A 22,781-nucleotide genomic window follows, 5' to 3' on the forward strand; every position below is an offset into this window, starting at 1 on the left:
AAAATACGAAAGTCTCATGTGCTTATCAAAATAATTTATTGAAACCTCAAACTATAAAACTAATCATAGCATAATTTGTCTAGGCCTCTGCCTCGCCTCCGGGGGTCAAGTACTGTCCTGCAGTCTCATTCTCATAAATGTCATTATCTGGGTGGTTTAAAAAAATAAAAATATACAAAAATGAGTCGAATATTCAATAAACAACACATCATACAGTAAACATAATAAACATAAGGTTTCTTAAAAAATGTGCATTCTCATAAATACATGCGTAAATAACATGAAGATGCACATAAACTTATCTTTCACTTATCATAGGCTGTTACCCACTGTTGACTCCCGTGAGTTAGGGTTAGCGAATCTAAGTAGATTCCAATTCCGCCCGTGACCGCGGGTTGTGGAATCCATATATAAGGTAGACATACTGGGTGCACTACTAGCATGCACGACCTGGCAATGCAATATGCCCATAACGTAAGTACTGTCTTCATATCATAAGATAGGCCGTTTATATTTTATCATAATCATACTTGCATACTTGTCATTTCATATATTTCAAAAGAAATCACATACATACTTGTCATATCGTATCATAGATTTCGAATGAAATCGCATTCTTTCATAAATATTGTGATACATGTTTCCTCACATAAATTCATGACTTTTCATAAATAATTTTATGCATAACTCTCACATAAAATCATGACTTTTCATAAATAATTTTATAAAATAACTCTCACATAAAATCATGACTTTTCATAAATAATTTTATGCATAACTCTCATATAAAATTAAGCATTTCATAAATAATTTTATGAAATAACTCTCACATAAAATCATATATTTCATAAATAATTTTATGAAATAACTCTCACATAAAATCATGACTTTTTATAAATAATTTTATGCATAACTCTCACATAAAATCATGACTTTTCATAAATAATTTTATGCATAATTCTCACATAAAATCATGCATTTCATAAATAATTTTATGAAATAACTCTCACATAAAATCATGACTTTTCATAAATAATTTTATGCATAATTCTCACATAAAATCATGCATTTCATAAATAATTTTATGAAAGAAAAACTCTTGCTGCAGTCGCCTCGTGCAATCGCTAGGCAAACGGGTCTGACATGGATAAAATAAAAACGCACCGTTTCAACTAGTTTGGTTCCTTTTCAACATTTCCCCAGATCTACCCTACCTTCTTCGGTTTCCCTCCCTCTCTTTTTTTTCTCTCCCTCGAAGATGATTTCCATTTCGCCATCGCCGGGACACTCAGTGTTTCTCTCCCTCGAAGACGAAGACCTCTCTCCCCAAGACAAATAAACAAGTGCCGGTTCCCCAAAACGAAGAAAACAGAAGCAGCCAAAGTCACTAGCGAAGATATCACACGCAATCGTTCTCTCTCTCTATCTCTTCTCTTCTCTGTCGACTCTATTTTCATATCACGTTGTCGATTCGATGAAACCCTAATTCGATCCACCGGGAACTTAAAGACTAAGGTTAGTACACAATCTCCGGCGACAACTGGTTTGGGTTTGTTAGGTTTTTATGGTGTGCCTCTGGTCGAGAGTGTTTAGAGACTTACCGTCGGGTTATTTATTTATTTTTTTTTGGTTTGGAGCAGTAGATGACATAACAATTGGGGACAAGTTGAGAGATCAAACAAGTCGAATTTCATCACCGGATGGAGGGAGGTAGCGTTTCTAGACTTACTTGTTATGGCACTGTTCATTTCCTACGTTTCTTAAAGTGATAGGGTTTTTTTGCATTTAAATTAGAGCAACAATGTTTGCTTGGTTTGCTTTCAAATGGTGAGTTTACTTTCAAACCGTTACACAGTTTTTTTAACCTATAGCTTGATTGGGTACGTACTTGGCATGAAATAGAAATGTTTACCTGGTAATCCCTAAATTGATTGAAAAAATAGTTCATGTTTTTCTTTATATTTTTTTGGGGTGTTTTGGTTGTATCTGGATTCTGGGCATGCATATGATCTTGCATAACTGGTTTGAGAAATTGGTTTTATTGTCATTTAGTTGCGTTGGTAGGCAAATAAACTTTACATTATTTAATAGAAAAGGGATATGGTTTGATTTTTCGGTACTCAATTATAAAAAAATTAGAAAGTTCAACCCTTTATGCATATCTATTTTTATTAGTAAGATAGCCACTTATTTAGAAAAAAATTATTAGCAAGATAGCCGCCCTTTAGCTTATGGGTTTACTTTTTTATGTAGTATTATATTAATGAGAATGCTCCTTGGCCTGCTTTCTTTAAGTTTCAGTAGTTTTATTTTAAGTTTTATTTGCACCTATGGTCATTTCTCATTTCTCATTTTTTATGGAAGTATGTGCCTCTTCCTTGTACTCTATCCAATTTTCGTAGATATTTCCTATACGTGTTTGCCCTCCCTATTAATGTGGCTAATCACATAGAGAAAATATAGTGGGAATTTTTTTGGAGGCTCTCAGCAAGTGTTATCATCTACAGATGGAGGTTTTATCTCGGGCTTTTTTTGGGGGCTACTATCTTGATGCCATGTGTAGAAAAAGTGGGGAATCAGTAGAATGCCTTGTGAGAGTTTGCTAGAATCTTGTGGAACGACTCATTTGGTAAACTTTGATTGGCTTTAGTTATGCTCAGAAGGTTAGTAGTTCTCTTTGCAAGTCAGAGAGGGTTATATGGCAATACGCAAATAGCTATATACTACAGGATTTGTAATGTAACATGTTTAATATTTTGATTAATATTACGTACATCTAACATATTTTATATGTGCACAAAATATGAGGGATTATCATACTGCAAGTATTTCAAGTGGGTAGATACTAATCAATACATAAAGCCGGATCTACAAGAAAGTGAAAATGAACTGTTAAGGAAGGAGAAAGTGCTTGAGAAGAGACTCAGTGATGTCGAAAAGAGAGAGATTGAGCTCCATAAGAGAGCGGATGAGATCGAGAAGAGAGAGTTGGTGCTTCTTGAGAGAGAAGCTATCCTAAGGCGTTCACGCGTGCTATCCCGGGTTTATTGGGGTTTTGTAATTCTCCTTTGTTGTTACTTAGTGAAATGGTAGTGGTTTATGTTACATCTTAGTCTTAATTTGTAGTTTTAAGTGTTATAAATTAGTTTAGTGAGTGCAATCTAATAGTTGGCCATTAGAGGTTTGTTAATATTTTTAGTTTGCTCATTTTTTTGGCATTTAGTTGGTTAACAGACTGAGATAGTAAAGACATTTGTATAATTAAAATGTTTGTAGAATCAACTTCCAGATTACCTGATCAGTTTATGACAAGAATTGTCCAAATATATATATATATATATATATATATATGTTGTTACAAAATAGATATGAAAAAAGAAAAGAAAAGAAATGGAATGAAAGAAAAAAATAGATAAATAGATATGGTGTATGTGCAACAAGAGTTTTTCTTTGGGATGATGCATATCGGCATTACACACGTGGCAATTATGTGGTTAGTTTGATGAATGCATTCAAAAAGCTGAATAATTACAATGCATGCCTATAAAGAAAAGAGAGAAATATGCACATCGATTACATGCTATTCTGCATGCTCTTGAACATCGAGAAGCAATTCCTGGAAAAACAATCAAGTAATCTGGTGGTCTCTTTTCACATCAATTTCCAGCAGACTTGAAACATATCATAATGGTAAGTCCATAAGTGGTGGTCTCTCTTCACAGAATATAAAATACTACAACCAAAGTAACGAGGTGCAAAACTACAATAGATGGTTGGGCAATTTATAATCAATACAATTTACTAATTTTCTTCTCAATCTACCAGGTCTACAAGCTTTTTCCTTCCAGAAATAATTACAAAAACAATCACTAGGACTATAGTCCTACTGATTTTGGCTCCTCAATCATATCACCACTATCTATTTGGTCTAACTGGTCAAATTAGTTTTTGAAGTTGCTTTTCTCTATACAAGGAGCAGGACATGTGATCAGCCATCCATGGAAGATGCACTAAAGCTGTTGTCAAGGTTGAAACCACATACAATGACACCATTTTAAAAGACATAAAATGGAATCATTTGAGAGTAGCAAAACTGAGGGGCACAAGCTTGTCGTGGACTGTGAATCTCTAAGCGTGAAAATACTTCTGAAATTTGTGAATGAAAGATAACGATCATTTGCCTAAAATAGCACACAAAATAAGTAGTTCAGTAGCAGGAATTATACAAAGTCATCTATTTTCCTTTTTTTATATAGGTAAAAGGACATTTTTTTCCTTACAAGTTAAAAGAGTAGGGAGGAAAAAAGGTAAAGATTCACATAGCATATTGTATTGCAGTTATGTGCATCATAAGAAGTTTATAATAAAAATTAACATGATGATGAACCTCACCTAAAAATTACTTGAACATCTACCTCGTGTAAAGTCCGAGATAAAACATGTTGAAGAAATCCAACTTGCTGGGGTTGAGAAGAAAAAGACTCTAAGAATATATATAGAAGCCAACCAACTTAAATCAACCTTAGATAATTGGTACTTTGTTTCACAGGAGAAATCTAGCAGCTGGGAAAGCAAACACAACTCAGAAAAAGTCACCCAGATCAATATTTTGTGTTCATTACTTCCTGATCAGCAAATCAGTTTTGGCCATGGCCCAAGATCCAACAAAATAAGTTTTCATCGTATTCTAAATAAATGACCACCAAGTTGGTTCATGAGGGCTGGGTGCAAAATTATGAATCAAAAGACCTTGTCCTATTGCGGCTAGACACGCCGACAATGGCTGATTCTCCCTCCTGTTCAGTATCACGCACATATGCACAAAACAAGCTTCTAGAAATCTCTATTTCTTCGACAAAAGCCAAGCAGACTAGTACATTTTGGCTCAAATGATGCAAAAAGAACTATAGAGACCCAGATAAGGGAACGTGAATAAAATGGCGAAAAAAGGGGAAGAAACAAGAACTAAAACAATACCCGGTAACTAATCCTACAAAACTACACAGAAAAGTTATGGGTTTTGTCTCAGGAGCACACGAAAAAGAAAATAATAATAAGAGAAATGAGATTATTTGCAGCAGTTTTTTTTCCTAAACAGAGGTATGAGGCCGACCAAAGCGAATATCCATTGACAAGAAGAAGCAGTTCACGAAATGTAGACTGAGAAAAGAAAAAGAAAATACTTTACCAATGGAGATCCAAATAAAAGACCCACACGAAAATACTCATGAAAATGGAGACCCACGATCCTAGACGAACAAGATGACTCAGAAGCAATGTGGGTAGCTCAATCTCCCAGATCAGATGAGAAGGAAGTCAACAACTGGGCAACCATTACACATGAAGACGACGACTGCAAAACCATTACACGCAACTGAAAGAAAACCCAGACGCCATACGAGCGGGAAGATGCAGACCCAGATGATGCGGAGCTCTACTTCAGTGAGTTTTTCATTTCTTTCTTTACGATTTCAGTTTCTGGCGGGCTCCTTTTCATTTTCTGCTTCTATTGTTTTTTTTTTTAATCTGACATGGGATCAGCGACTGCGCACCGATTGCCTATCGCGACTGTATATAGAAGAATTTTTTATGAAATAACTCTCACATAAAATCATGATTTAGGTACGTAAAAAGGGGCTTCCAATGAAGGGCATATATGCATTATATTTTTTATAAAAAGACAAGCAGTTTATCGTACATACATGTAAGGGTATGATCATGCTACTTATCTTGCAACGCTAATCCATTATTTTCAGCGCGTAGTTCGTCGCCTATAAAAATTAACACAATTTTCATAAATTTCTAATTAAACCTGTGACTTTATTTAAAACCTAAACTACAATCTATATTTCCTAAACCTAGATCCTTCCTAACACTAAAATGTTCTCATCTTTTAATCCTAAATAGGCATGGGTATTTTTGGAAAAACAACATATTGGGCATGTGCATTTTGGGAAAACAACACAAAAGGGCATTTTTGTAATTGTATCAATTAACCTACTGAAACCTAAAACACATCTTATAATTGTAGAGAAACAAAGGGTATCAGGAGAGTGGAAGAGAGGGGTGCGTTTACAGGGGACTAAACTCACCGAGGGGAGTAGCTGCATGGTACTACGGCTCAAGCGGCTGGGAGCCAAGGTGGCACGACTGGGTTCCTTTAGGCAGGGTAGTGCGACGTCGAGAGAGAGAATGAGTGAGAGAGAACGGAGAGAAAGTTTACGCACCACGCAGTGTGCATGGGGCTTCGGCAGTGGCTTTGGGCGTCACTAGGTGGTGGAGGCTTGATCTCCGGCATCATCTGTTGCTGCTGACGGTGGCGTTGCTGCACAACTGTGGCAAAACATGGCTCTCGATTTGGGCGAGGATGCTCTGTCTCGATGGCTTTAAAACAGAGCAGCTCCAGTTTCTACTTTCCACGGAAGATGATGATGGTGGCTACTATGTTTGGGCTGCTTTCGAGGGTGGAGAGGGAGAGCTATGGTTGCTGTGGGTGGGAAAGCTGGTGGTTCTTGGTGTACTACTGTGTGTGTGATTGTGCGGTGGTCTCGTGTTTGCTCTACGGTGAGCGTTGGTTGTGTATTTGGAGGTGGATAAAACGGAGACACTCTCGGTGACGGACTCGCTGGTTGAGTGGCTTATCTGGTGTCGAGGTGAAAGGCAACGGGAGGAACGACTTGGAGGAAGAGGCTCACGGTGGAGGAAGGGTGTGTGCTTATGGCTTACAGGGTGTGGGCTAGGCAGTGGCTCGAAAAGGTTCTCGGTCTGCAGCTTGGAATGGAACTACCTTAAGGTGGTGCGACATTGAGGAGATCAAATTGTATATACATACATATATATATATAGGTGATAGAGAACGTTCAAAATAAAACCTAGGGAAAGAGACGTGCAACAAGTGAGATGACTAGATGTGCATGCAGAGGAAACGGATGCGATGAAGCCGTGCATGTAGTGATTTGATGCGTGAATGGAAGACTCACGGTGGAGGACTTGGGGAGTGCGGCTTGCAATTTTGGTGAGTTTACCATACATACATATATATATATATATATGTATGATTGAGAACCCAAAAGAAAACCCTAGATAAAAAGAGACGTGAATGTGCATGTGAGTGGATTGTTTGAAATTCATAGAAGAAAATCCGGTAGGGAGGAGTTTTATTATGAAAAGAACTCATGAGCTTGGAGAGAAAATAATAATAATAATAATAATAATAAATGGAGCCTTAATTTAAAAAAAAAAATCTATCCAATAAATTCTCTAATGGGCTTTAACTCATTTATTGAGTTTAACAAAATTATCCGTAATTTATCCCTGAAAAAATATAAGATCAGGTTGTTACAGTTCACTTGCTGAGATTTATAAACAAGTCTCATTTGATAGTCCTAACTACCATTCCTCCCAGAATGGTAGATGATATATCAGGATATCGTGAACTTGCGCCCAGACGATTGGACGAGGCTGACTAGTCCACAAAGAGACGGCGAAGAACAGACACAACATCTATTAAATGTTTGGATATGTGTTTAATGAATGTGGTTACAATATATTTATATAAAATGCCTGAAGCATGTAACTCAAAATTCCAAAGTATTTATCCTTTCAAACTATAAAGACCTTTATATGGATCAAAGCAATCCATAGGCATGTGATACAATCGTCTCAGTGAATGTTTAATAAAAGAAAGATATCAAAATAATCCAATTCGCTCACGTGTTGTCATCAAAAAGTCAAATTCTGAATTTACTATTGTTGCGGTGTATATAGATGATTTAAATCTTGTTGGAACTCCAGAAGAGCTCATAAAAATCATAAATTATTTTAAAAAATGAGTTTGAACTGAAAGAACTTGGAAAAACAAAATTTTGGCCTGATCTGCAAATTGAGCATTTTTCAAATGAAATTATTATCCATCAGTCAACATATACAGAAAATGTTATGAAGCACTTTTACATAGACAATGCTCATCATTTAAGTACTTCAATGATTGTTCGATCACTTGATGTGAAAAATGATCCATTTTGCTTTAAAAAGATGGTGAAGAAATTCTTGGTCTCCAAGTGCCATATCTAAGTGCAATTAGTACTTTGATGTATCTTGCAAATTGCATATAACCAAATATTATATTTCCAAGTTATCTTACTTGTAAGATATAGTTCTGCACAAACTAAAATGCATTGGAATGAAGTCAAATATATTCTACGCTACCTTCGTGGAACTGTTAACATGAGATTGTTTGATCCAAAAGGATCAAATTCTCACTTAGTTTGTTATGCAGACTCGAGTTACCTTTTCGATCAGCGTAAAAGAATAACACAAACAAGATACTTGTTCACTTGTGGTAGTATAGCTATTTCATGGAGATATGTTAAGCAAATATTAGTTACTACTTCTTTCAACCACTCATAAATTATTGCAATTCAAGAAGTAAGCCAAAACTTTATTTGGTTAAGATCAATAATTCAACACATTCGAGAAAAGTGCGGTATCCACAATCAAAGATAGTCCAATAATATTATATGAAGATAATGATGCTTGTATCACACAAATCAAAGAAGGCTATATCAAAGGTTATAGAACCAAGCATATTTCGTCAAAATTCTTTCATACACATGAGCTTCAGAAGAGCAGTAATATTCATTTCAAGCAAATATGATCATGTGATAATTTGACAGATCTATTAACTAAAACATTACCAACTGCAGTATTTAAAAAGTTGGTACACAAAATTGAAATGCATCGACACAAGGATATTTTATCATAAACGATTGAAGCTATACATACATTTAAGGTGAAGAAAATGATCATATGGATTGTAATTTTTTCCTTCACTAACGTTTTTTTCCACTAAATTTTTCCTTGCAAGGATTTAACGAGACAATCCTAAAGTACTCCAAGGTACACAAGAATATTGTACTTTTTTTTCCTTTCATTGTTGGTTTTTTTTCCATCAGGTTTTTCTGTTGTAAGGTTTTAATGAGGTATGTTCTTTGTGTATGGTCATCTAAGGGGAATTGTTATAAATGCATGCATGAATTTAGTGGATGACCATTTGGTTTCCACCTCTTAGAATTCTAGCCCATTCATGTACCGACTCTTAGAATTTCCATTCATGTACCAACTCTTCAAATTCTTAAATTTATCAAAGCATCTCATTAATTCATGTATTATCTCTCATATTCCTTATCCTCCTATGCTATAAAGGGGTGTCCTGATGATTATTTGTATGATAAAAAAAAATTAAAGAGAATGAGATTGAGCTCCTGAAGAACTAAGTTTATATTGTCATCTACCAATTCTCTTCCTACTTCTCATTAGTCCTATAAGAGTTGAATGATTAACTTTATTTCATGGGTTTTGTGAGTGGGACCAATGGATAACTTTATCTACATAATTTTCTCCTATTCCCATGGTCGATTGATCAAAATGATTGGACATGAGGATCGTGTTGGAGTGTCTATTATGTATTACAAAGGTCAACCGCTCAAGTGCGTAGCTCTGCATTTTATCATGCTTGCAACTAGTTAGGAGTGTTCATAGGCAATCTCAATAAGAAATGATTATGCTGAAAGATACCATTAATTAGCTTTCTTTCAAGCATGAGTAAGGCCTTACTTCTTTTGTTAAGCTCGTTGGTTTCAAGTGATGTCCTTTGATCCTTGAAAGGGGCTAGTCAAAGCAAGCAAGCTCTTTTGATGCTTGTCGGGTGTGGGATTTGAGCTAGGTCTTTTGAGGCCTTGTTGGTGTTAGCCTAAGTAATATATTTCGGTGCCTTGTGAGAGTATTGGCTCGTGCAAGGTCTATGATGCCTTGCTGAAGTTTTAGCTTGAGCATGGATTTTGGTGCCTTATCGGGGTAATACCTTCCGAGCAAGGTCTTTGTTGCCTTGTTAAGATATTAGCTCGCGCAAGATCTTTTCATCTCTTATTGGTGCTAATTGAGCGAGGTCACTTTTTGCCTTGCAGGATTACAAGCCAAAATTAAGGTGTTTTCTGTACCTTGTTGGAGTATGAGCTAGAATGAAGTCTTTGTGCCTTTCAAGGTAAAATTACCCAAGTACCCCTATAACCCAGCAGAAATATCTACCAATTCACTCAAGAAATTTGTTAGTCGTGAAACACGCAATTAATTTGATAAACAATCAAATACATAAAATAAATAAAGTGCGTAACACCAATTTTGGTTATGAAAGGAAACCTTTTGAAGAACTCCTCAAAGGTAAAACCCTACGGGGCAGCCAAACCTAAGAAAGTCAATCTTAGTATTTGAAAATTAATTACAAGTAAATCACAAATTACAAAACTTTCGTAACTTGACTAGACAAATGACCCATTTGTCTTCTTTCACAGTAGTAGCCAGAAACTTTGGCGATCTTCAAACTATTGACTTCCCTCCTGGAACTCCAGTGGCTGAACTTGATCACCTCAACTCTGACACGGAATATGCACGCACTCAACAAGAGAGATAAAACACTAGATCTCACACTCAAGTACCACTCTCTGAGAGAAATAATATGAAAATTCTCTAAGGAATTTTCTTACCAAAATATGCACTGAAAAGTACTTTAGAAAATATGCAGATCTGAATCTCTGCAGATCCTAACCAGTAGGATTCTTAAAATTTTCATAAAAAACATTAAAGTTTTTATCTTCCAACATTCTAATTTCCTCAAACTTTGAGGTTAGTAATTGCAATTTGGAATTTTTTACGACTTTGGTTCCCTTATGTGTGACTTCTAAGATATCCTAAGTTTCTTTGGCCACCTCACACATGGAAACTCTCTTAAGTTCTTCAAGAGAAACTGCCAAAAATATAGCATTAAGTCCATTGCTATTCCAATTACAGTTGTTAATCTCATTTTTTGTCCATGCATCAATAGCAGTCTCGGGCTTAGTCCATCCTTGCTCAACTGCATGCCAAACTCGCTCATCCAATGATTTGAGAAAAGCCTTCATAGAAACTTTTCAATAAGTATAGTTTTCCCTATCAAAGTGTGGTGGGACATATAACGACGACATGATCTACAGGGAGACACAGATCACACTCGAATGAGTAAACCACTCTCTGATGTCAATTGAAATTACCTAAGTACCCTTGTAACGTAGCGAAAATATCTACCAATTCACTCAAGAAATTGGTTAGTCTTCAAGCATGCAATTTAATTTGATAAACAATCAAATACATAAAATAAACAAAGTATGTAACACCAATTTTGATTACGAAGGGAAATCCTTTGAAGAACTTCTCAAAGGTAAAACCCAGCAGGGCAACCAAATTCAGGAAATTCAATCTTATTATTTGAAAATAATTACAAGTAAATCACAATTATAAAACTTTCGTAACTTGACTCTCTTACTTGACCAAACAAATGATCCATTTGTTTTCTATCGCAGTAGTAGCCAAAAACTCTGGCGATCTTCAAACTATTGGCTTCCCTCCTAAAACTCCAGTGGCTGAACTCAATCATCTCAACTCCGACACGGAGTTTGCATGCACTCAACAAGAGAGATAAAACTCTAGATCTCACACTCAAGTACCATTCTCTGAGAGAAACAGAATGAAAATTCTCTAAGGAATTTTCTCACCGAAATATATACTGAAAAGTGCTTTAGAAAATATGCAGATCTAAATCTCTATAGATCATAACCAGTAGGATCCTTAAATAAATAATCTGAAATCAGTTTTAGTTTCAATAGGATTCTATTGACGGTCGTGAAGTCGTCTCTTGATGGAATGCTGACATTTCGTGATAACTCTTCACTGCAGTAACATATTTAAGATCAACCTCTTCTCTGGATAAGTGTAGATTCCTTAGGATTCAATTTTTCCACTTATGACTTATCTAACAACCTCTAATATCTTCTAGATAAATTTAATATTGTTATAAATAAAGTCAATAAATAATTTACATTTATCCAAAATTTCCAACTTAATGATAGGATAAAATCTATCATTTTAGTCACCTAATTCTATCAAACTTATCAACTTAGTCACCTAATCCTAGCCAAACTTTTACATTTATACAAGGTATAGGCCCAACAGGGTCTTTGGTGCCCTAGCAAAGTTCTTTATGCACTTTGGTTGTGTACTAGCCTAACAAGATCTTTTGTGCCCTAGTAAGGTACTAGCCTCACAAGAGCTATTGAGCCTCGGTGAGGTTCTAAAAGGTCATTCAAGTAAGGTCCACAAGTATCTTAGTAGGTCATAGCCTGACAAGGTCTTTTTGTGCCTTGTTAGGATACCAACCCAACATGGTTTCTAGATAAAAAATGCTAGTATGACACATAAAATGGGTTCACTCATTTTTCTTAATAGTTAAGGAATTGACCATTAATGAATTTTTTTTATTTTTATTTTTTTCTTAATGGTTAAAGATGTTTAAAAAATGCTTAAAAAAATAAAAAAAATCATTTGCATTAATGTAAATATTTGAAGTGCACATTTGGTATGCACCCTAACATTGTCATTTTTAGATTCTTTGGAATGGTGATAGTGACAATGCCTTTTTATACCTTGGCAGGGTAATATCCTCTTAGGTCACCTTTGCTTTTTATTCATCCAAGGATGCTGAATCCTCTAAGGATAAAAATCCGTAAATAAAGAAGCTAATAAAGAAGAAGATAATTCATCTTTATCACCCACAACTTCAGATATGGTAGCCTCTATTCATCACAGTCTAACTGTTTTAAACAAACTTTTTGAGTTTGATTTAGTTACCCTTGTGAATGAATACAGCTCAATAGAAAATCGTGATAAGCTTAAAGCCTATCATGTAAAATTTTCTCCTGTTGAAAAATTACGTGTCAAACGTAAATGGATAGAAGAAATGAATAAGCTTCAAAAACATATTCTCTTCTTTGATTTTGTTGAAAACTATTATGTTTCTAAAAATACTTTAATTGTTGTCAAAACTGATTTTTTCAAGGAAGAAGGTAAAATAGTAGTTCAATCCGGCCATCCGCCTTTAGAGACAGTACTTATTTCCTATAAAGGATCTGAAGTAACTGCTTCCCTTTTCAAAATCCTCGACACTGTTTTCAAGGATCCTGAGAATGACAAGATTCTAAAAGAAACAAAAAAGGTTATTCAACAGCATAACTTTGTAAATCTTTCTCTTTATACGATCGGAAGACATTTAGATTGGATTGAATAAAAGGTTGAAAAGCCTATCTTTACTTCAAATCCTATTTTCAAAATAGAAAATCCTTTGGTTCCTCCCAAAGATCAGCCCAAGAAAAATTTGCAAAGTATTGAACAACCTTTGATAATCTTACTGTCAAGTCGGCCTAAAATTGATTTCCAAAATCCCCAAGCTATGACTCTTGATAAGATTGATCAAATGTTAGCTGATCGGAAAAAAGAACAACCCTCTACCAGTACTCTAACGAGCACAAGAAAAGAGGAAGTTCTGGTAGAAACCACAGAAGGATCATCCGATGATGATTCATCTAAGATATTGATTTACTTGAAAAGAATTTTCAAGATTTTGATTTTAAACCTAATATTGCCAGATTTTCTTCAAAAGGACCCAAACTAATGAGTCTCAAAAAGAACTGGTATTCTAGGCCTACTCCTCCCGATTTGCAATTTGAAGAAAAAGTTTTTCAAAACTAATCTTCTTACTCAGCAGACAAAGTTTATGAATAGAACATTGACGGATTATCTGAACAAGATATCCTCAATACCATGAGTAAAATGTCTATGGTTACAAATGCTTATATTAACAATAATATCAGGCAGCCTGATATTGTTTTAATTTTAACCCAAGTGTTTTCTGGTGTACTATGTCATTGGTGGGACAAACATCTCACAACTGACATGAAGGAAACCATTCAGAATGCTGTCAAGCATACTGATGAAGGTTTACCTATTTTTTATGACACAATTGGGATGACACATCCTGATGGAATCAACACTTTGATTTACACTATTTTAAAACATTTTATTGGCACACCATCTAATATCACTAATCGCGTCAGCGATTAGTTGAATAATCTTTGATGTCATCAGATATAAGATTATAAATGGCATCAAGATGTTTTCATTTCCAGAGTAATGCTTCAGGATGATAGCCAGAAGCTTTACTGGAAGGAGAAATTTATTGATGGTCTACCCCGTTTATTTGCCTATAAAGTAAAGGAAGAACTTACTGATATCTCGGAATTTCTTAATTACGAGAATTACACCTATGGTGATATTTTCAGCATAATAAAGAAACTTGGTATTAGTATGTGCAATGATTAAAGAATACTTCGAGAACAGATAAAAAATAGTAAGAAAGCCAAATATGAAATGATAACTTTTTGTGAACAATTTGACATTTCTTCTATTGCTCCATCTAAAAGAAAGCATAAATATTCTACTAAGTTTTCTAAACCTCAGGATGGTACAACAAGGAGAAAACCTTGTGATGATTTTTATAAGAAAAAATCTAAAAAACCATTTTCTAAGAAAAAGATTTTTCAAAATTCTTCAAAAGAAAAATGTTTCAACTGTGGCAGATCTGAACATTTTGCTAATAAATGTCTCAAGAAGCCCAATAAGTTGAAAAAGAATCTTAACCAATTGAATATCGATAACAATGATAAAAAAGAACTGTTTTGACTCCTAGAAACAGGATCATTTTCATCATCTGATATCCAAGAGATCAGTTCTATTGATTCAGAATATCACTCAGAAACTGAATCTCTAGATTCTTCTAGTATTAAGCTTGCTTGCAACTACAATGATTCTTGCTGCAAAACTTTGAGTAAAACAGTAAATGTTTTAACCAAAGCTGAAGAACAAGAAAATCTTTTATTAACCCTAATTTCATAAATCACAAATCTTGAGCTTAAAGAAGAATATCTTCTTAAACCCAAAAAGACTATGGTTCGTCAAGAACTAGAGACTGCCAAGCAAAGAATTAGTTTCCAAGACACCTTGGAGAGATTTCAAAAGAAAAAAACTCAAAGATGTTTCTATTGCTGATTTACAACACGAAATAAATTCTGTTAAAAAAGAAATCATTGAACTTAGATCTGAGATTAACAATCTCAAATCTGAAAATGAAATCTTGAACAAGATTTTTTGTGTTTTAAAATTGACAAACAACTTGATCAAGATGTTCCTTCTGACAATGAACAAACTAATGAATCTAATTCTAGTCAAAATGACAAGACTGGTAATAATCATATATGTTTGATCCGTCATATTATTCCTCCTAAATGGTTTTCACGAGTTACTATTGTTGTTTCTCGAGACTTTCAATTCTCTGTAGTTGCCACGATTGATTCTAGATCAGACTTGAATTATGTTCAAGAAGAATTAATCCCTAGCAGATACTTTGAGAAATCCACTAAGAGGTCATTCTCGGCAAATGGATCTCAGATGAAGATCAACTATGAGCTCAACAATGCTCATGTTTGCCAAGATAATGTCTGTTTTAAAATCCCTTCTGTTAATATGTCTGACAAAGTAATTTTAGGGATTCCCTTCATTTCCTCTTTATATCCTTTTTTGACTGAAAACAATGGTATTACTACTGACCCTTTTGGTCAAAAAGTTAAGTTCAAATTTGCTTCTCGTTTTGAGATTGACATGGATAAAGGATTGAAATCTTTACTTTCTGCAAAAACCAAACATTTGAATTTCCTCCAACAGGAAATCAAATATAAGAAGATTTCAGAACAATTATCCAATGATTTATTGATTTAAAAAATTACCGATTTTAACAAATGTTTGTTCTGATTTATCCAATGCTTTTTGGTATAGGAAGAAACATGTCGTTACTCTTCCATATATCAAAAATTTTGACGAGAAAAATATTTCCACTAAAGCCCGACCTATTCAAGTGAATAGCCAGACTTTAGAATTTTGCCAATTTGAAATTGCTGATCTTCTTAAGAAATGGATAATTAGACATAGCAAGTCCCCTTGGTCTTGTGCTACCTTCTATGTCTAGAAAAATGTTGAACTAGAGAGAGGAACACTCTGTCTAATTATCAACTAAAAACCTATGAATAAAGTCTTGGAGTGGATTAGATACCCTATTCCCGATAAAAATGACTTGATTCATAAGTTAAGCAATGTTGTTGTCTTCTCCAAATTTGACCTAAAATCAGGATTATGTCAAATCTAGATAGCTGAGTCAGATAGGTATAAGACTGCCTTTAATACCCATTTTGGACACTACGAGTAGAACGTGATGCCCTTTGATCTAAAAAATGCCCCTAGTGAATTCCAAAATATCATGAACATCATTTTTAATTCGTTCACCCATTTCACTATTGTCTACATTGACGATGTCCTTGTTTTCTCCTAGTCTATTGATGATCACTGGAAATATTTGAATTCGTTTCTTGACATCATTAGATTAAATGGTCTTGTTGTTTCTGCAAAAAAGATCAAATTATTCCAAACCAAGATCAGATTCCTTGGTTATGATATTTCTGAAGGCAAAATCAGACCCATTCAAAGGGCCATTGAATTTGCTGATAAATTCCCTGATGTCATCACAGACAAAAAACAATTGCAGAAGTTCTTAGGATCTTTCAATTATATTGCTAATTTTTACCAAGATATGAAGAAACAGTGTCGACCTTTATTCAAAAGGTTTCTACAAAACCCTCCCCCTTGGTCAGAAATTCACATTGTTCTAGTAAGGAAAATCAAAGCACATGTCAAAATTCTCATGTGCCTTGGTATTCCTACTTCTGATTCCTTCAAAATTGTTGAAACAGATACCTCGGACATTGGTTATGGTGGCATTCTGAAACAAACTGTTTCATCAAGCTTTTCTGAACAAATAGTTCACTTCTATTCCGGAGTCTGGAATTCTGCACAGGAAAAATATAGTACTATTAAAAAAGAAATTTTATCTATAGTACTATGTATTTCTAAATTCTAAAGTGATCTACTTAATAAGAAATTCCTATTAAGGATTGATTGCAAAAATGCTAAGTATGTATTAGAAAAAGATGTTGAAAACATTGCATCAAAACATATTTTTGCACGATGTCAAGTTATTTTAAGTGTTTTTGATTTTGACATTGAATTTATCAAAGGCACTAATAATTATGTTCCTGGTTTCCTTACCCGTGAATTCTTGTAGACACCCAATAATGAGTAAGAAAAAGGAAAAGAAAAATAGACCAATGCTCCACCTCTCCCAATTCCCAGCCAAAAGCTCATAAAAAATGAGCCTGCTTCCTCACTGGAAATTGCCAATAGGTTTACCCCTCTTGGTAAGGTTATCCAACCTGCTACCTTTGCTTCCACAGTTGCTATTGCTTTTGACCCCTATGCCAAGGCAATCGTGTCAAAAACTGCTTCCACTCAGTTCTTGATCCCTCGATCTAAGACTGATTATATCCAAAAAAATGCATTCAACCAATCTGTTTTACATAGAACCTAGTAGAACTATGAATACAGATCCATTCAAAATTGCTTCCTCCTATTTTCCCCCTGGTTTTCACAAGATTCCGGAGAATCCCTCCAAAAATCTCCAATTTTATTCAAGCATCTTAGTGCTCACTAATTCCACTATCATAAAACCCATTTATGATAAGACTGATAAAACAAAATTGATTTACTACAGTGCGTACATCCTTCAAGTCTTAACAGAAGAACAATGGGGAACTAATCCCTTCACTCCCAAAAGACTTTGTGCCACTGACTAGTCCTACAGTTATTATGACTATATCAATGCTTGGAACCGTTTCATGTTCTTCCAAGTCCCAGATATGAGTCATTTCTGGTTTCTCAATTTTGATAAAAAGTTTAAAGGAAAACTACCACTATGGTTCCTTTCATGGTGGAATCTTTATGGTATACTTCCTGAGAACTTTCCTGATACCCTAGCAAAGGCTTTCAAGTCTTATGCTAATGCTGTTACTACTAAGCTGGATCGCTATATGGCCAAATTCCCCTATTGCCTTCATTTTTGCAGGCAATACAAAGTTCCATGGATCATGAAATGGAATTATCAGAGGAGCGACGATATTCTAGTCCGGCACTACTTTACAAAATGGTGGGATAGGTATCCCTATACCCAAAACATAATTGACTATGTTATAAGAGATTTCCCACAGACTGCACCTGATCTGCAGAATACAAAGGAATTCCTTGCTATTACACATGGATCCCCTGTTTCCACTGGATATCCTCAAATCCAGGTCCCTGCTTTACCAACTAAGTCGCAAAGAGGACAAACCACAAGTTCATCCTCTGCTAAGAAATCCTCTAAGTCCAAAAAGAAAGCAAATGTTCTAGAAGGACTTAATAAAAAGGATTTAATCTAACTGCTCAAAATATCTCTACAAAAGTCTCATAAAAATGATAATTCTAATGACTCACAATCAGAAGCATCTTCAGAAGCTTCAGTACCAGTTCCCTATTCTAATACTTTTTGGACATGACTCAGAAGGAACCCCAAGGTTATCCAACGACGATTGATCCATCATCACCATAGGCAGAAGAAGACAACCGTCCCCTGGACTGATTAAGTCTACTTTTATCACAGAAGAAAGATGCCGTCTCAAAAGACTGACTAGCCGCCTTTGTCGTATTCTCATCACTTTATGCCTAAAGCAGATGCTCCGCAATCAACGTTGAAGACATAATGATGATACTTTCACATGATTAAAAAGTATCCATAACTGTTCACTCACGGTTTACTTTTACTGTTTCACTTTAATTATTGTAAAACATGAACTCCTTGATCTATAAAAGGAGGACCCGGCTTCGGAATTAGGGAGAGCTCATTCTGCCTTCTATCTCCATTTCTCTAAAGATTGCTCTCACCCATTTTCACCTTGCTTAACCTTGTAAGTACAAATCTGTACTACCTGCTTTAAAGCTTTGTAATTAGTTTTACTAAGCTTATATTTTAATACAATTAATTTTGTATCCATTTATTTTCATTGATTATTGTATACATGCATATGGATAGTTTTACCGCCTGCTATTAAACTGTGCATGCTTCTCCTCTTCTCTTCTCTATTGCTATCTTTTGCTCATTCCGCTTGTTGCTAACTTTGGGTGATAAAGCTGTGGGTTATATATAATATATATATAATTATATATATTAAATATAAAAGTTTCACATATAATTATATATTATATATAAAACTTATATATAAAATATTAAATTTTATATATATTTTAAACTGGAACCGGACCATTTCCAACCAGTTTGGACACTACAAGAACCAGTCCCGAACCTGACTGGTTCAAAACCAGTCTAACCGGTCCGGTCCAGACTGGTTTTCTGGTTTTCCAATTTTAATTTACACCCCTAGTTCTCAGTGCTGGGGTTGCTTTGGTGGTGAGGCTCCCGGTGGCGTTGCTATGAGAAGTTCAACTAGGCTGGGCGTGAGTTTTGATGGAGGAACCAAAGGGCCAAAGCGTCGGCCAATCGGCTTGGTGGTGCAAGTCACCTTGCGACAGCCGTGCTTGGGTCGACGTGACAGCGGCAAGAGTCAGGCACCGCCAAGGTGGTGATGGGGGGTTGCGATGGTCATGCAAGACACGATGGAGCAAAACAAAACAAAAGTGCAAACGACGATGGGAGAGTAGAGGGTATAAGAAGACGACAAGGAGATAAGGGGGAGAGAGAGGAAAGAGATCTACCCCTATCTAGGGGTGGCAATATGTGACGTAATCCACTATTCCAAAACAAAGACGACACGGTAAAGGCAGGTTTGGGTTTGGCCTTAACGGGTTCGAGTAAAAATGAGTTGACCTATTAAGAAATGATTGTTTAACGAGTTACTAATAGGTCAACCCGTTATAAACCGTTAAGAAAGTAGAATTTACATTTATACCCTTAGACTTAAGATTGTAACATTAATATTTTACAGTGTGTGTTTAACATATTCGGGATTGTAACTTTAATATTATTACAATATGTGTTTATCATATTTGTGTAATTGTGTGTTTATCATATTTTGTAGTGTTAGGATTTTAATGTTGGTATTTTTATTGTTTGAACTATAATTTTAGACTTGTAGTTAATTTTTTTTTTATTTTTTTATAGATATTATTTATATTTTAATATTTATATAAAATCAATCAAGTCAAACGGGTTGAAACGGGTTTGTTCAACTCATTAATGTAAACGGGTTGAGACAGGTTGAGTCGTGTTGTGTCATATCATGCCAATCTATTTCGTATTTAGTAATGGGTTAGAACAGGTCATGTCGTTTCAATTCGTTATCTTAATGGGTCATGTTAGGGTTTGAGATTTTGACACAAAATCCTTAATGGTTGGGTTGACCCATTAAGTATAATATACATGTCTTAACATGACAAGAACACGACTTATTGATATGATTTGACACCTCTACCCCTACCAGAGCTAGATGGTGGCGCGAGTTGAAAAGGAGATGTGGGGCGGTGTTTTGGATCTGGAGAGAGAGAGAGAGAGGGAAGAAAGAAAAGAGAGAGGGTTTGAGTTGAGAGAGAGAACAAGGGAATAAAACAAAGGATTTGTGCGTGTGGTCTGAAATTTACCAAGGGATAACGTTTATCCAGATAGACTGACACAAACTCAAACCATCCTTTTCCCAACACTCAACGCACTAACACAAATAAATCCATCAGCCAATTCCCTTTCCTAAGATTCAAACAAAAAAGACCATTTTGTCCTTATAATACACGGATGAAATACACAATAGGCACTTAAGGAAAGGATAAAAGCAAAATAACAAAAAAAGAGAAAACAAAGAAGAAAAAACGGATGAACAAAAAATACTGTTTATCAATGTTGATAAGAGATAATAGCTTTTTATCATAGAATATATATATATATATATATATATATATATATATGTCTGTACTATATATAATAAGTGGGGATAGCGTGAACAGTGCTTTTTGTCGTCCTCTGTGTTGTGGTCCTTTTTTGTGTGTTTTGTCCTTTTTATCCTTTTGTTTTAGTCTTTTGTGTCCGTTTAAGTGAGGGTGTTTTGGTCTTTTAGTTTTTTTCCTTCCCAAGATCCTTTTTATCATCTTTGCATCTTCTCTCTTTGGCTTTTATCTATGAAAGCGACACCTTCTCTCTTTCTCTGCATCTTTGGATATTCTCTCTCTCTCTGCATCTTCTCTCTTTCATTAGTGTTTTGTGCTCTCTAGGTATTTCTTCAGGTTTGTTTTTTGTTGTTTTTTTTTTTAGGTGCCATTAGTTTGGGAATTTTACATGGGTTTGTTGGGTTTTTTTTTGGTGCCGTTTGTTTGGAGATTTTACATGGGTTTCTTCAGATTTTACATGGGTTTGTGCATGCTGTGGGTTTTTAGTATTTTTTGCGCAAAAAATAAAGTTTTCTCTTCGGGTTTGCATGTTGTGGGGTCTTTTTTTTTTTTTCGTGAAAAAATATATTTTTTCATGGGTTTGTTAAGTTTCTTTTTTATGTTGTTAAGTGTTCGTTTTTATGTTTTGGATTTGTTTGTTCTCGGCTTCTTGTATTTTTTTGGGTGCCGTTAGTTTGTGGATTTTACATGGGTTTTTTGGGGTTTTTTTTAGGTGCCGTTCGTTTGGTAATTTTACATGGGTTTATTCAGATTTTACATGGGTTTGTGCATACTACGAGTTTTTGGTATTTTTTACAAAAAAATAAACTTTTCTCTTCAGATTTGTATATTGTGGATTTTTTGTATTTTTTGGGAAAAAATATATTTTTTCATGGGTTTGTTAAGTTTCTTTTTTATGTTGTTAAGTGTTCTTTTTTATGTTCTGGATTTGTATGTTCTCAATTTTTTTATGTTCTCGGCTTCTTGTATTTTTTTTGTGAAAAAATAGATTGTTTACATGGACTTTTTCACATTCTCTCTTTGGATTTGCATATATGTTGTGCATGTTGTGGGTTTTTGGTATTTGCATAGACATCGTTCTCGTGGGACTGTTGGCTTTTTATCTTCAGATTTGCACAGATTTTGTTCCTTTGTATGTTTTGGGTTTTCTGCGTTTTTTGTGAAAAAAAGTATTTATTTTTCCGTTGTTCCTTTTCTCGGTTTTTTGTATTTTTTTGTGAAAAAAATAGATTTTTTACATGGGCTTCTTCGCATTCTCTCTCTTTTTCGCGTTGGGTCTTTTTTTTCGTGAAGTTAAATACGGTTTTAACATTTTGTATGTGTTTTTTTTTTTTTTTTTTTTTTGTAGTTTGATGGTAAATTTTTTTTTATTTTATTTTCCGCTAGCTAGAGTCAAGTTTTGAAAATGTACGTCGTTCCTTTGTATGTTCTGGGTTTGCATGTTGTGGGTTTTTTGTATTTTTTTCTAAAACAAAATAGATTTTTTGCAAGGGCTTCTTCGCATTCTCTCTTTGGATTTGCAGATACGTTGTTTTTTTTTTTTTTGGGTGGGTTTTAGCTTTTTTGCATTCAGTCTTTTTGTTCTTGACGTTAAATCTGGTTTTAATATTTTGTATGGGTTTTTTTTTTTCCTTTTGGTTTTAAGGCTTGCATTTTTTTGTTTTTTTGTTCTCATCCCGTGGTCGATGATGCGCTTCATTTTTGTTCATGATTTTTTGTCTTTGTGGTTAAAGGTTTTGGTTTTTGCCGCTTAACGGATAGTATTTGTTTGTTTGCGAAGGAAATATATGGGTTCTTTTCCTTCGCTATGCCGCGAAAGATGATTTGACTTGGTTTTGTTTCAAGCTTTAAAATTGATTTTTTTTTTTTTTTTTTTTAGGTGGTGATGTGGTGATGCATGATCAGAGATCTTTTTTTTTTGGCGAGTTTAAGTGAGTGTTTTGATGCTGCATATCTGTTTTGTTTTTTAAGGCCGGTTTAAGTGAGTGCTT

The 22,781-nt window shown here is 34.8% G+C and overlaps 1 long non-coding RNA gene across 1 annotated transcript; it reads left to right on the plus strand.

Moving 5' to 3' along the window:
* Positions 1–4,950: 4,950 nt before the first annotated feature.
* LOC121257118 lies at positions 4,951–20,408 on the plus strand. Its single transcript, XR_005939154.1, has 3 exons — positions 4,951–5,080; positions 16,104–16,109; positions 20,394–20,408. It is a non-coding gene; the product is annotated as an uncharacterized LOC121257118 (long non-coding RNA).
* The last annotated feature ends 2,373 nt before the right edge of the window (positions 20,409–22,781 follow it).

This window comes from Juglans microcarpa x Juglans regia, chromosome 3S (genome assembly GCF_004785595.1).
Source record: "Juglans microcarpa x Juglans regia isolate MS1-56 chromosome 3S, Jm3101_v1.0, whole genome shotgun sequence".
In the NCBI taxonomy this organism is placed as follows: domain Eukaryota; kingdom Viridiplantae; phylum Streptophyta; class Magnoliopsida; order Fagales; family Juglandaceae; genus Juglans; species Juglans microcarpa x Juglans regia.